At 46.4% G+C, this 14,337-nt stretch overlaps 1 pseudogene; it reads left to right on the forward strand.

Moving 5' to 3' along the window:
* The first annotated feature begins 697 nt into the window (after positions 1–697).
* LOC115312194 overlaps positions 698–14,337 on the forward strand; it is a 90,102-nt pseudogene continuing 76,462 nt past the window's right edge.

Genomic DNA, 14,337 nt, shown 5'->3' on the forward strand with positions numbered 1-14,337 from the left:
GGTCCCTTGGACTTCCACGTCGACGGTGATGGGACGCCGGCTTTGCGGTGACAACATCTTGACGTTGGACGTGTCGTCGCTTTAAAGAGTCCGGACCCACTTCTTTCCGCCAACACTTTTCTTCTTGGCGCTCCGACATGCACGCTGAATGTGACCCTTCTTGCCGCAATTCATGCACTTATCTACAATGTGCGTACACGCCCGGGCGAAATGCTTATGAGAGCCACAGCGATAACACTCTAACGACTGGTTTGTTTTCGCGGAATCTTCGGTGCTCATCTTGTGCAAGTCATCGCTCCTTTCTTTTGCGTGCGCTTCCTGAACATTTTTTTTAGCTTCTTCTAACGCGAGTGCGCATTCAACGGCTTTTTGAAATATTAACGTTTTATCCTCTGCAAACAAATACCGTTGTATGTCCGCACGGAACAAACCGCACACGAACCGATCTCTCAGCGACTCATCTAGGAAACCGCCAAATTCACAGGTTTGAGAGAGCTTCCTGAGCTCCGCTACATATTGTGCGATACTTTCATGTTCCAACTGACTACGGCGATAGAATTTAGCTCGCTCTCCAGTCACTGATACTCTCGGTGACAGCTGGTTTCGCAACAATTGGGTTAGTTGCTCTAGCGTGTTTTCTGACGGTTTGGCAGGTTCAAGAGACTGTACGTTTTAGGCCCAATAGCGCTTAAAAAGCATGCACCTTGAGTTCGTCAGGTATTTTGTTGATAAGAAAAAAGGACGTCAACCTATCTTCATAAGACTGCCAGTCACTCACAGTTTCATCGAAGGCTTCTACTTGGCCGATATGACCGGAAGATGCCATCTTGAGAAGCTTGCCGTCGCCGAGTACCCAGCGGCGTGTGGTGATGATTCGCTGTCTGTTTGGTCGCAGCTTCAAAGCTTTTTACCTTCGTCTTGGCATTATTGCCCCCATCAGAAGGGATGGCCATCGCATCTTGATAATAAAGTGTTGAAGCCCTATTTTTACAGACGCAGGGAACTCACAGTCCACGAGCGGTGCCCGGTGCATGGAATGAGAGTCGTCGTGCCCCCGAAGCTTCAACAGCTGGTCCTGGAGGAGCCACACCAGGAACACCCAGGAATAGTGCGGAGCAGGCACTCGCCCGAAGCTACGTATAGTGGCCCTCCTTAGAGACAGACTTGGAGAACCAAGTGAGACACTGCACGGCATGCCAACAGCAGCGCCACATGCCAGAAAAGGCACCATTGCACCCGTGGTCATGGCCGACACAACCGTGGTCACGGGTACATGTAGACTTTGCGGGCCCTCTTCGCGGTCGTGTGCTACTAGTCATTGTAGACGCGCATTCTAAATGGCCTGAGGTTTTTGTCATGACGTCTATCACCGCAGAAGCAACGATAACAAAACTGCGCGATCTATTCGCTCGGTATGGGGCACTGGTTAGTGATAACGGTGCGCAGTATACATCGTCCGAGTTTAAGGAGTTCCTTAAAAAACATGCAGTTCGGCAGGTTCTCACTTCTGCATATCACCGCAGCAGCAATGGAGTCGCAGAGAGATTTGTGGAAACCCTGAAGAACACACTACGAAAAGGCCCTGCAACTGAAAGTATAGAGGAAACCTTGTCAAAGTTCTTAATGACATATCGCAACACTCCTCATGCGACCACTCAAGAAACCCCATCTTTTCTTTTTTGGGGTCGTCGGCCACGGACACGGTTGGATGCACTGAAGCCGGCTCTTGATCGTACTATCAAAGCACGTCAGTTTGAACAGACTTCACGGCGCAGTGGTGCTAGCAGTGTGTTCGAAGTGACCCAGGCAGCACAAGGTGTTGGGCCAATATTGGAAGAGCATTGGCAAAAAAAGGTCCAACGATGGTCCACTGCAGCCAATCTGCTCCCAAAATTGTCTATGCCATTATATAGAACCTTCAGTGATGGCCCAGCTTCTTCAATGACCAACCAATATTGGAAGCACATTGGCATAAAATGGGCAATCTTGGCCTGTCAGTTCCATTCGCTCGCGAATATTGGATGAACACTGGCAAAACACGGACAATGTTGGCCAGACAGTTCCATTGGCTTGCGAATATTGGATGAATACTGGTATAAAATGGCCAATCTTGGCCTGTCAGTTCCATTGGCTTTCGAATATTGGATGAATACTGGCGTAAACCGGACAATGTTGGCCTGTGAGTACCGTTGGCTAGCTAACATTGGATGAACACTGGAATACAATGGTCAACATTGGCCTGTCCGCGCCGTTGGCATTCCAATATTTGATGGGGACTGGCATAAAATGGACACTGTTGGCTTGGAAATGTTGAATAAACACGAGCTTATAATGGTTACTGTTGTCCTGTTGGTACCATTGGCTCATTGTCATTTCAAGAACACAGTGGCATATAATGGTCAGTGGGTGTTAGTCTGACGATAGCATTGGCTTAATAGTGGAAGCATGTTGGAATAGGCTGGTTTAGGCGTGGTCGTTTTACCTCAACAAGTTGAAATTGCTCGAGCGCTTGTAAATATTGTTCTTTTTTCAATGGCACTATTTGGGCTTCAGTAACAGTGATATTACTTTGAAGCGATTACGAAAAAATTTATAAAAAATGGAATACGTTCACAATTCCCTCTAACGCCGAATTAGAGCGCAGCTCTTGAGGAGGAGGACGGAAGGGTACTGAGAGGAGAAGGTAGAAAGTCCCCCACTACTAACATGAGTGTTGATCGACGTGTGCTCAAAGCAAATCGCAGAAAATGCACGTCTTTGGTGAGAGCATCGCGTGTAAATTGGGCGGGAATTTAGCAGGGCAATTTCTTCCTCTAACTTTACGGGGAATTTCTTCAACTAAATTTAGCGGGGAAATTTTTTCCGCGAAATTTAGCGTAACATTTGTTTCCGCTAACTGAACTTTTTTCCGCTAAATTTAGAGAGGAAATTGTTTCCGCTAAATTTAGCGGAGAATTTAGCGCCATCGGGATGACGTCACCGTCACCCTCATCGCCATCGTCAGTGACGTCACGTGTGACATCATCAGTGACGATTACAATGACGATGACGTCATCGTCATCGCCATCGCGCGGTTACGCCGACGGCGACACCGCTCAAGCCGGAAACGGGCGCCTAAGAGCTGCGCTCTAAAGTAAACAAGCATGCCGGTTTGCGCGGCGCTGCACAATGCATAATCGAATATGACGTCTCATCTCCAAATGGTGCAATCTGTTCGGTCTGCCAAGCATGAATCTGCCATCACCTTGCCGCGTCCGTTTCGAAGGCTTATAAAATGTATCACAAGAACTCCACAATGGGCTGGTATAGCGATTTCTGGAGTTTCAGCCCAGCCACTCTTTGGGCTTCACTCACCAGAACAACCAGACAGAAATCGCGCCTGGCGGAGATCCTCCTGGATTTCGTCTATGAGGCCAAGCTAGACGTCTCCATCTAGATCTGGCCTTCTCGTTCCTATAGTGTAGTGCCCACGTGCGGTAAATCAAATCACCCGCGCCATCCACTTGTACAAAAAAGGACTTTCTGAATTTCTGCCAAATGAGGGAAGGGGGAGCGAGGATAATTGATGTCAATCAAAAAGATTCCTGAATCCGATGGCAAGCACACACTTCCGGACTCGCGGGCGAACCCGCGCAGTTTCGGAGCCGTGTGGCGGAATCTACTCCTTGCTGGCGGAAAATCTGGATCAGTCCGGGGCCCATATCCAGATTTTCCGCCAGCGACGAGTCGATTTTGCCACCGGCCTCCAAAATCGACTCTCCGCCTGCGCGGATCCGCCCGCAAATCCACATCTGTAAACGCGCCATAACACGGTCTCTGTTCTCGCGAAAACGCTACATAAATATATAACCACCCTTACGAAGTATTGTTCTGAGCTCAAAGCGGGATTGTTACAAAGACTGGCAATTGTAAGAGGTTAATTAGTTTTGTAAACGGGAAACATACTAAACGACCGTGAGGCTTTCTTCCATGTCATTTCCAAACATGCATTTGCCTGATGATATTACAAAGAATAAAATAATCAGATAAAAACAGCTATTCTATTTGGTGTTATGAAGCGTTATTTTGACCAAATGGACATGCGACAACCTATCGGTTTTTTAACCTGCGTATTTATATAAGCACTAGTTATAACCTCTGAAATACTCAAGACAACGAAAATGGCGGCACTTTTTTACAAGTGGACGTTCACAACCTTTATGGAAATCTGGGTGCCTACAGAACATTCCCGGTTCTGTTAAACTAAGAAACCTGCGAAAAAAGCAACATAAACCTATAGCGGAGCAGGAAATTTGAAAGTGTAGAATTCATTGTTACCGATTGTCCCATTACTCTAAATTTATAAATATACGGCACAAAGATTTACACATCACCAACAAAAAATAGCGTATGCGGACCAGGTATCGGCGACTGGCAACGCCACGAAAATACAGATATACGCGGTTTATGAAACGGGCGAAATATACCGTTTGTTAACTGAAGATCGGTCAAACGTTTTGTGCTCAAACCACGCGTGGGATAAACAAATAAGGTGCTAATTACTCGCTCCGAGAGTACAATCTCTACTCTTTCACGTTAAAGTTACGTACACTCGCGAATTCGCGGGCGGATCCGCGCCGGCCAGGAGCGGACTCTCGAGCCGGGCGGCCATATTCGCTCGTCGCCGGCCGAAAATCTGGGTCAGTCGGGGACCGATATCCAGATTTTCCGCCAGTGACCGAAAATCAAATTTGAGGGTTTTACGTGCCAAACCAACGGCGGGCATCTGGCACGCCGCAGCGCAGGACTGAGGATTAATTTTGACCAACTGGGGATCTTCCCACGTGCAACCGAAATCTTGGTTACACGGTGCCTTCTCCGCAATAGGCAACCTGCAATGCTGTTTGATTTGGCGCCATCTAGCGACTGAAGCAAGAGATTTTGGGTACCCCAGGGAGTGGCATTGTTCAAACGTGAGCTTTTACTCTGGTGACGCCGCTTAGCCTGGTGTCTAAAGCACGAAATACTGGGTAACCCAGGACGCCGTGATCGCGTAACATGCCAGTACAGCGGAAGCTACTGCCCTGGCGGGCCAATAAGAACGTGACTACGTATCACCGGTGCGCGCCTCTACTCGGAAAAAGCATCAGGCTTTTCGCTACGTCAAGCTCCAATACGTATGTGCGCGTTGCGCTTGTATACGTCGCGCATTTCAAAGCCTTCGGCACTCAATGTGGGGCTTATCGTTCACCCTTTGCCAAGTTACAACGAGACAGGGTATAGCCGTGGGCTCTCACTCTGCCGGCGCCGCCCGGCCATTGCCGGCTGCCTATAAGCCTCCCTCAGATTGCGAGCGCCTCGGCCGGGATTCGAACCCGCCACATGGGGATCCTTAGGCCGGCGCTCTTTCTTCGGAGCCACCGAGGCGGCTTGGTTTCCGCCAGCGACCAGTCGATTTCGCCCACCCGGGTCCGACATCCACTCGCCGCCGGCGTAACTCCGCCCGCGAATCCGGAACTCTAAACGCACCGTAAATCCGACCGCAGCGAAAGCTACGATCCAATAGACCCAATCAGTCAGAGTCAAAAGTGCATGGTCAAGGCGCTCGACCTCTCTACGGGTTTGCTGTCACCGCTAAACCAATGGCGCACAGAGAAAGCGCATGAATGGCACCGCATTCACTGCGTGAGAGTTACTGGCTTGGTCTGTGATAGCAAACGCAGAAACACAACGAGCGCCGTGATGATGCACTTCTGTCGCGGCTTCATCGGCTCCATCAGGTTTACTTCATCTCATTTTAGTTTGGGAGGCAGTCGGACTTCATCGGAACTTAATATGATGAGGTACTTGGAATATCGAATATTTAAGCATCTAATTATTTTCCGCGTAACTATTTTGCTTTGGTGACAAAAAAAAAATGAAAGCCGTTTACAACTCCCTGTAGCGCCGAATTTGAGCGCAGCTCTTGAGGAGGAGGAGGGAAGGGTGCTGGGGGCATCAGTTGACCTCGGAAGGGGGGGGTCACGTGACCTCGGGGGTCACGTGACCTGGGAGATCACGTAACCTCGGGGGGAGGGGTCACGTGACCTGGGGGGTCACGTGACGATGACGTCATCAGTGATGATGACGATGCCGATGACGTCATCAGTGACGTCACTAATGACGTCATCAGTTATGATGACGATGGCGATGCGGAGGCCAATGACGTAACCTAGGGGGGTCACGTGACCCCCCAGGTCACGTGACCCCCCCCCCCCTAGGTTCTCCCGAAGGAACCCGAGGCCCTCCCGAGGTCCTCCCGAAGGAGCCCGAGGTCCTCCCGATGTCCTCCCGAAGGAACCCGAGGTCCTTCCGAGGTCCTCTCGAAGGAACCCGAGGTCCTGGGGGGTCACGTGACGATGACGTCATCAGTGATGATGACGATGACGATGCGGATGCCGATGAAGTCATTGGCATCCGCATCGCCATCGTCATCGGCATCCGCATCGTCATTGTCATCGTCACTGATGACGTCATCGTCACGTGACCCCCCTCTAGGTCCTCCCGAAAGAACCCGAGGTCCTCCCGAGGTCCTCCCGAGGCCCTCCCGAAGGAACCCGAGGTCCTTCCGAAGGACCTCGGGATTGGCCGAACTGGTCACCAGAATGGCCGAACTGGTCACCAGAGTGGTCAAACTGGTCACCAGATTGGCCGAACTGTTCAGCAGATTGGCCGAACTGGTCACCAGGCTGGCCGAAATGGTCCAACTGGTAATCAGATCGACCAAACTGGCCACCAGATTGGCCTATCTGGTCCAACTGGTTGCCCTCTTTTTCACTTTATTATAGGCTTTCTCACTTTGATATATTGGCTGTGAAATAATTTCGGAATAATCGAGGATTTACACTTTACTTAGAGATTCAACCCCTGTGTCGTTCAAAATGCTCGCATAGGTATGACATTGCTGGAAAAAAATCAACATGCTGGGATGCATGTAGTAGGCGTATTGTGTCTACATTTCAGTATAATAAAGACTTCCGAAGCGCCGTGGTGGCGTGAACAAATTAAAATTTTTTTTTTTTGTCGAACCAGTGTGACCAGTTCAAACCACCTCGACCAGTTCAACCATTATGAAACTCGTCAAACTGGAGCAATAACCAAGTTTGAAACTGGTACCAGTTTGAACTGGCCTTTCCAACAGAGATCGCCGACATGATATCCATGTACGTCGACGTGGAGCACAAGACGTGGGACGATGTGTTGCCGTACGTCACCTTTGCCTACAACACGGCCGTGCAAGAGACCACCGGGGTTACACCCTTTCAACTGGTTCATGGTCGCAAAGTGACGACAATGCTGGACGCGATGTTACCCCACGAACCGGCTGTCGACGGAAGCGACTACGCCCAGGTGGTTGCCCAATTGGCAGAAGTCCGTCAGCTCGCCAGACTCTGCATTCAAGCCCAACAACGTATCGACACTGGCCGCTACAACCTTCGTCGTCGGGACGTCCATTTCCAGCCCGGAGACAGGGTGTGGGTATGGACACCGATCCGCCGCCGTGGTCTCAGCGAAAAACTTCTGAAGCGCTACTTTGGACCCTACAAAGTGCTTCGTCGACTCGGCGGTCTGAACTACGAGGTGATGCCCGACGAAACACGGACTTCATCACGCCGCCCTTCACGACCGGAAGTCGTCCATGTCGTGCGCCTCAAGCCGTACTGCGATCGATAGGACTGTGAATTACGTTTTGTAATACGCTCGATAAGATTGTGTTGCACAAGTCCACGTAGTTTGCCATTATTTTTCTTGTTTTGCTGTTTTTGTTTCCCGGCACGTTGCATCGAGACGATGCGGCGAGCAAGCGCTTGCGTGGCCGAGTTCGGCCAAGAAGGCCAGCTTTTAACTCTGTAGATAAAAACGTTTTTTAAATAAAGGAAAAAAAAAAAAAAGGGCGTGCGTGGCCGAATGGTTAGCGCGCTTGTCTGTCGCGCGGAAGGTGCAGGTTCGATTCCAGTCAATGGAGTGTCTTTTTATTTATTCTTTCAATTTGGCCTTCTCGTAAGGTCGAGAACACTCGTCTGATCAAGTTCCGAATATTCTACGTACCGAAAGTTCTACGCCGAATGATCCAGAAACCTACGAGGGTACATAAGGGACTCCACCAAGCGAGCAGAGTCAGTTTCGCCCCAGCGTTCGACTCCGCTGTTACGCCGACTTCGACGCCCGCGGCGCTCTTTTGTTGTCTTGTTTCCTTTTATTTTTGGGCACAAGTTCGCCCCTTGAACGTTTAGTTTCTTTAGTTATCATCGCCTCATTCATTGTCATTCGTAACAATATTAGCTTCAAGCGTAGATCAACATAATATCCGTTGCTTCTATATCGCTTCTAGAATGTTGCCACTACCACCTCTCATAGGCTTGCTATGACTTTGTATATTTATTTGTGGAAACAATAGTCGTATAAGAAGCTCTACATTTGAGATTTGCCAGTCACCCTGTGCGACACGTATGCATTAAGAATACCTGCGTTCATAAACCGAGTCTTTTATATATGTTCACCAGCACACCGCATTGAATGTGTCGTTATGGGAATGTGCTAAAGTCTCAGACAGTTTATAATATTCTGCGAGAATGCTTGATCTTCCTGTGATGCGATCACGCTCCAATGACATCCTTGTTAGTGCAATTTATATGAAAGTATTTTGATGGTGATCATGTGGAATAGACTCGACAAAATGAGCCAATAGAATATATCCGAAACTTCTAGGTGGTCCGGCACCATTGTGCACGCGGCCATCTTGATAGCGTCAGGTATCGCGAGTTTCGGTTTCTCAGCATTTTTAGAGCATGAACGTTCTGCCGCTAAGTGCGATGCGAAACCTTTATTGTTTTCTGACTTTCGATCACCCAACGTGAACGTAGACAAATGACTAGGGCGTCATCCCTTTCATCTTTGAGGACATTTTTAATTCGTATTTCGATGCGAATACGCACGAAGTCGTACTGTTTAGCGGTAGACTGCTCCGCGCCAACACATGCGACTTAAGTGTGTTTTCTTTAAATAATTGTTACTGGTGAATTTATTTTTATATTTCTTATGTGGAAAGTATATGGTTTATCGCTGCTTTGCGAAGTGCCTGACGTCGTGGATACTCACGTGGGTACACATTTTTATCTACCCTAGAGATGGAGCGACCGTTATAACGAGCTTTTCTACAGAGAGCGTTGGATTAAAATAGGGGGGGGGGGGGGGGGGGGGAGGGCAGTGCATGCTAAACAGAATGAGAAGAACACTCCAAAGTAGACCTCGAAATAAATCAAAGGCCTGCCGTATCATTCCCCACGTGCAGCCTGTTTCATAAAATGAAAACCAAGTTGCTCAACGCTTCACTGCTCCTATTGTATTCACAACTATCCGCAAGGTGATGTCGATATGGACGCCAATTGACGACCCTAGAATCAACCTTTTATAAAGAGACAATAAAAACAACATTCGGAATGCACTCCTGGCGTCATATACGATATGCCACAGGGATGCAAAGTTGAACAGAGGATAGGCAGTGTGTTTCAGCTAACTTGCGCCGAGTCTTAAAAAGATGGGCTTGTGCACGCTACGCGTATCTAACCAACGCAGTATTGCTCATAGTCCTATTTAGCAAGTAAAGATACTTTTACAATGGGCCATATTGGCTAATTGACAGAGACTAATTAGATGACCTCTAAAATATTTACTTGTACGTTCACCCTCCGACACGAAGGTTGTAAAGAGTGTAGTGAAACATCCTACACAGTCATTTCCGTCAAGGTAGCCTTCGTATGTCTGATTCTTTACAAAAGGGAAGCGCGCCAGATAAAAAAAAAAAAAGAAAAATCTCACGCGACTAAGGACATGACCATCCCTGTTCATTTCACGGTAGCCAGAACGTTTTTTTTTTTCTATATTACGAGCTTTTTTTTAATAAAAGAAACTAGACACATGAAGGCTACCTTGACAGAAATGACACGATGGAATCTTTCTGAACACACCCTACAACGATTGTATTAAAAGATTTGTGCAAAAATTGTATTTCAAATGTTAGCTAGTTTACTTAATTTAATTAGCTTGTTTGTAATCTCTTCACTTGTTTAGTAGAACTGCGCACAGTACTGCACTGGTTTGACACGCGTCGCGTGCACTAGCTTTTTTAAGCATTAGGACACGTTAGATGAAACATCCTGTATAGAAGATGCGCCTGCACACATGAACACCACCGCTACTTTGACTGACAGCCTCACCGTCATTATCATCATCATCATCAACATAATTACCATAGTTTATTTTTCCTTTAGGCCCGCCATGGCCAGAAGTTTGTGACAGGCGCTTCTTGTTCGCTTATCTGGCCCCACGTGGCGAATTCAACTTGAACTTTTAGCCATGGGCCAATGCCCGCCAAAACGGGATCTGTGCCGAGTGAAAAAAAAAAGAAACACAAGATAAGTCCAGTAGCTTTATAGATAAAAAAGGATGAGATTATGAGCGTCTGTCATTTGCAACGTACTGATATCTTTATTATAACAGTGAAGGTGTTATGTGCTATTATATGAAAAAAAAAAATGCGTCCATGGATGTTAACAAAAAAAATTCTCGGTTAAAGGGGTACTCCACCGATTTTTTGAGCTACCTTAACTAACTATATTTTCTGACTCCCCGGCCTTTACTCTCTCCGGTATGCTATTTAAAATCGCGAAATTTATAATAGGTATTGTGAAATCGGCAAATGAAAATGATGCAAAAACCAATATTCAAATATTCGCGCACTTTTCAGTGCCGTGACGTCAGTGGCAGGCAGGCTTGCCAGTCGAGCAAGCAGCCAAAAAATAGGATATGCCAATCATTCGTTCCGTGCTGGAGCGTGGGTACTGCAGCGAGCTTCCCAAGCATTCATTTGACACCATGAAACTGCTTCGAATCAGTTTAAAACAAAATCTACAGCCCAAAGAGTGAACCCCTGCCTTCCACTGACGTCACTTTTTCATTGTTTCCAGTAGAGGTTTCGAGCTTGAAAAACACGGTGAGGGCCACAACTGTAAATTCAATAACTTTGCAAAAAAAACAATATTTTGACCTAATATTTGGGATACTATTTTCACGATGTTTGTTCAATTGGTTTAGAAAAATTTCAAGCAAATCGGAGACAATGAAAAACCAGTGGAGTACCCCTTGAAACGGCGCCCCTTCGTTCCGATTGGTCGTGCCAAGCATAAATAAAACGAGGGGGCAATTCGCGTGAGTCAGCCTTCCTTGGCATTATTAGATAGTGAGGTCCTGGTCCTTTGCTATCATCTACCGTCACCGAGTTATCTCGGCTAAGAGTGCGCGGTGACGAGGCTGCGGGCAGAACGCGCCGATCTAACTTTCTTTTCTTGACGTCTAATTGACGTCGCGTAACTTCAACACCAACGCAATTTCCCGCTAAATTCAGCGGGGCGGTTACGCCGACGGCGACGCCGACCCAACGGCGACGCCGCGAAACGCAGAAATTCAACGGGCGCCTAAGAGCTGCGCTCTAAAATACGTGAAACCGAAGATAAAGATCGTTACAGTGATCCCCCGAAGATGCGCGCCGTTCCCGAGCGTTTTGCAGACCGCGCGATGCACACAGCAAGATACTGGACGCAATAACTTTGGAACCAAGCATTCAGTAGGGATATATAGTACATGGAATCCAGGGAGTAGGCTTATGTAGTATGCGTTGGAGCTCACCCTGTGCGTTTCAAGTGTTTTTATTGCAAAAACTGAATGCATATCGGTTTTTAAGTGTGTCTCATTGTACCTTACTACAATATCTCATTTGGACCAACAGGGCTGGGCAAAGGGAGACATTGTGTGACTTACACACATTGTAGTTTGTTTAACGTTTCGCTTGCTACAGTTCAGCTTTATTTACTGAGCATAGAGTCAAGACATCTAAGAATTTTCAGGCTTCCTTTCTTTTCATCACTGCTCTCTCACATCTAAGAATGCCTTCAATCTGTGTTGTTTTAATATTAAAAAAAAAAAACAGTGAAATTAAAAAAAAGTTTGTCTCATTTTGTCCCACCTTACCCTAATAACCAAGAAGTTAACAAACGCCAATTTATATTGAGCTGCTCGAATTTTTAGACTTGTCATGCAAAGCTCACACTCGAAGGAGACATTTCTCGTTTATTTGAAAGTCCCTTGACGTCGATCTTTAGTTTACACACTAAGTATCCTCTCTGTAATAAATCCTGTTCAGTGCTGAATCGTAAATGCAAATAGCTCAATACCTCCACGGTATTTGGAGCTTGCAAAGACACGATATACTTGATAATGAAAATACTGCTTCAATTTGAATTGCTTTCGTCAATTGTTTGAAATCCAACTGTTAAAATATGTGTTGCTTTTCTGGCTTTCCCTTGCACTGTGAAGGCTAGATATTGCGCGGAGCTATTTGATGCGAACCACTATTCGCACAATTGCACAAAAACTATACCCATGGCTCGGCCGCCAACGAGTACGCAGATGCGCAGATCGACTATGCCAACGGTGAAAAATTGGGACAGGTCAGAGTGCATAGATAGAGAAAGGAACAATACTAAAAATTGGACAAGAACGCCAAGTGAGCAAACATTGCGCTGACTTGTCAAAGCCTTTATTTCTTCTCTTTGCTCGTTGTTTTTGCGCCGTTTCTACTTTTGCTTTATATTTTCTCCGTTGTAATATTAGACAATTGAAAGCGAGCCGTCTTCTAGGGAAATAAATAAACTGCGCAAAGGTCGAGGACAGAAGCAGAAACAAGCACGACACATGGAGCGCAATAGTCTTCTCCTGCGTTAAAAGCGGCAAACAGAATACCACGCCGCCGTGACATAGAAAAAAAATATTACCTCATTATTTTTTTTTTCGATGGGCATCAAACGTTTATTTTCTTCAGCTGGTTAGCAAAATAAATATCATTTTTTAATATATTTCTTAATACCAGGCTCCATGATCGAAACGTCGTTCACCAGGCACCGAATTAACGGGTTGTGTCTATCCTTTTTTTTTTTCGCTCCCTCTCTCTCTTTCCCGCGCACGTTCTCCTCACTTCAACACCTCCTAGAAAAGAAGGCCGTAGCCCTCTTCTTGTGACGTCACAAAGGAAGGCCATCGGGGGCGCGCGTCGACGCGAAGGTAACGCACGTGTGTCGACCGTCGTAACGCGCTTCTAGTCGCATACGCGGGTCTCATTAGCTAAAATGAAAGCTGCACATAGCAACGGGCCTAGAAAACATTTTATTACACGGGCAAAATTTTACAGCGCTAAATAATCGGAACGAAACGGCACGAGGTATGCGTATAAGAAGTCAATACAAAAATGTGAGTTGTTTTAAGTCGAAACCATTGAGCCACGCAATTATTGCTGTAGGAATGCATATTTTATACAGAAATACTTCGACAAAATGGCGGGACACGCAGTGATTGGAGACAGCAAGACAGATCACAGTTCAAAATCAGGTAGACATAGCCAACGCGGACACGGCTGAAACAAGTGTCACTTACGATCATGTAAGGGATGTTTTAGGGTGCAGGCACTGAATTCTTGCGTTATACCCGCCCACATGGCAAAATTAATGCAATTTCGATCGAATGACATTATGGAGTCAACAAATCAACTTGCGACGTTTGTATAATCACTCAAGACGGCGAGCTGATTAAATACCGTATCATTTAATGAAGATATATTAACTTTTCCGTGTGGCAGGGGTTCTAAACTTACTATTTACAGTCAACTAATTTACTTCTCCCTATGGGCTCGAGCTGCCTTAGTACAAAATATAACCTATTTTGTATACAATAACTCTGTTACCTTAATGCAGTTAAGATTCTAGTTTAACGCGGTAAAGGCAATAAAATAACATCGGTATCAATAAACACATAAGCACAAACAACGCACTTTAAATAATAACACAAACATGTTATTCACCTTCCAGTGAAAACTAGAATATTGCCCCGCATATTCACAAATGTTGACGTAACTGCACACAGGGAACGACGAAGAACAAAATTTAATTCTATCATGCGATTTAAAAAAAAAAACCGATTGCATCATTTTATTTGCGTCCCACATGACCAAGAAAGCACGTAAATAAGTTGTTTCTCACCTGTCGATCGTATCCATACGTCCCAATATATCCGTCACGAAAACATTTGGACACGAACTCCAAGAAGACTCTTTCTGCCGAGAGACAGGTCTATCGATAATCGACCAGTGTCATCGTTGGCTAGTTGCCACACATGTAACCTCAAACCATAGCAGGACTTGTTCCGCGAATCCGCGTAAATGCCGTAGTATCAATCGAACAAAAAAAAAAAAAAAAAAAAAACTACCCGAGA

The sequence above is a fragment of the Ixodes scapularis genome, unplaced genomic scaffold (genome assembly GCF_016920785.2).
Source record: "Ixodes scapularis isolate PalLabHiFi unplaced genomic scaffold, ASM1692078v2 PGA_scaffold5__190_contigs__length_132052651, whole genome shotgun sequence".
Taxonomy (NCBI): Eukaryota; Metazoa; Arthropoda; class Arachnida; order Ixodida; family Ixodidae; genus Ixodes; species Ixodes scapularis.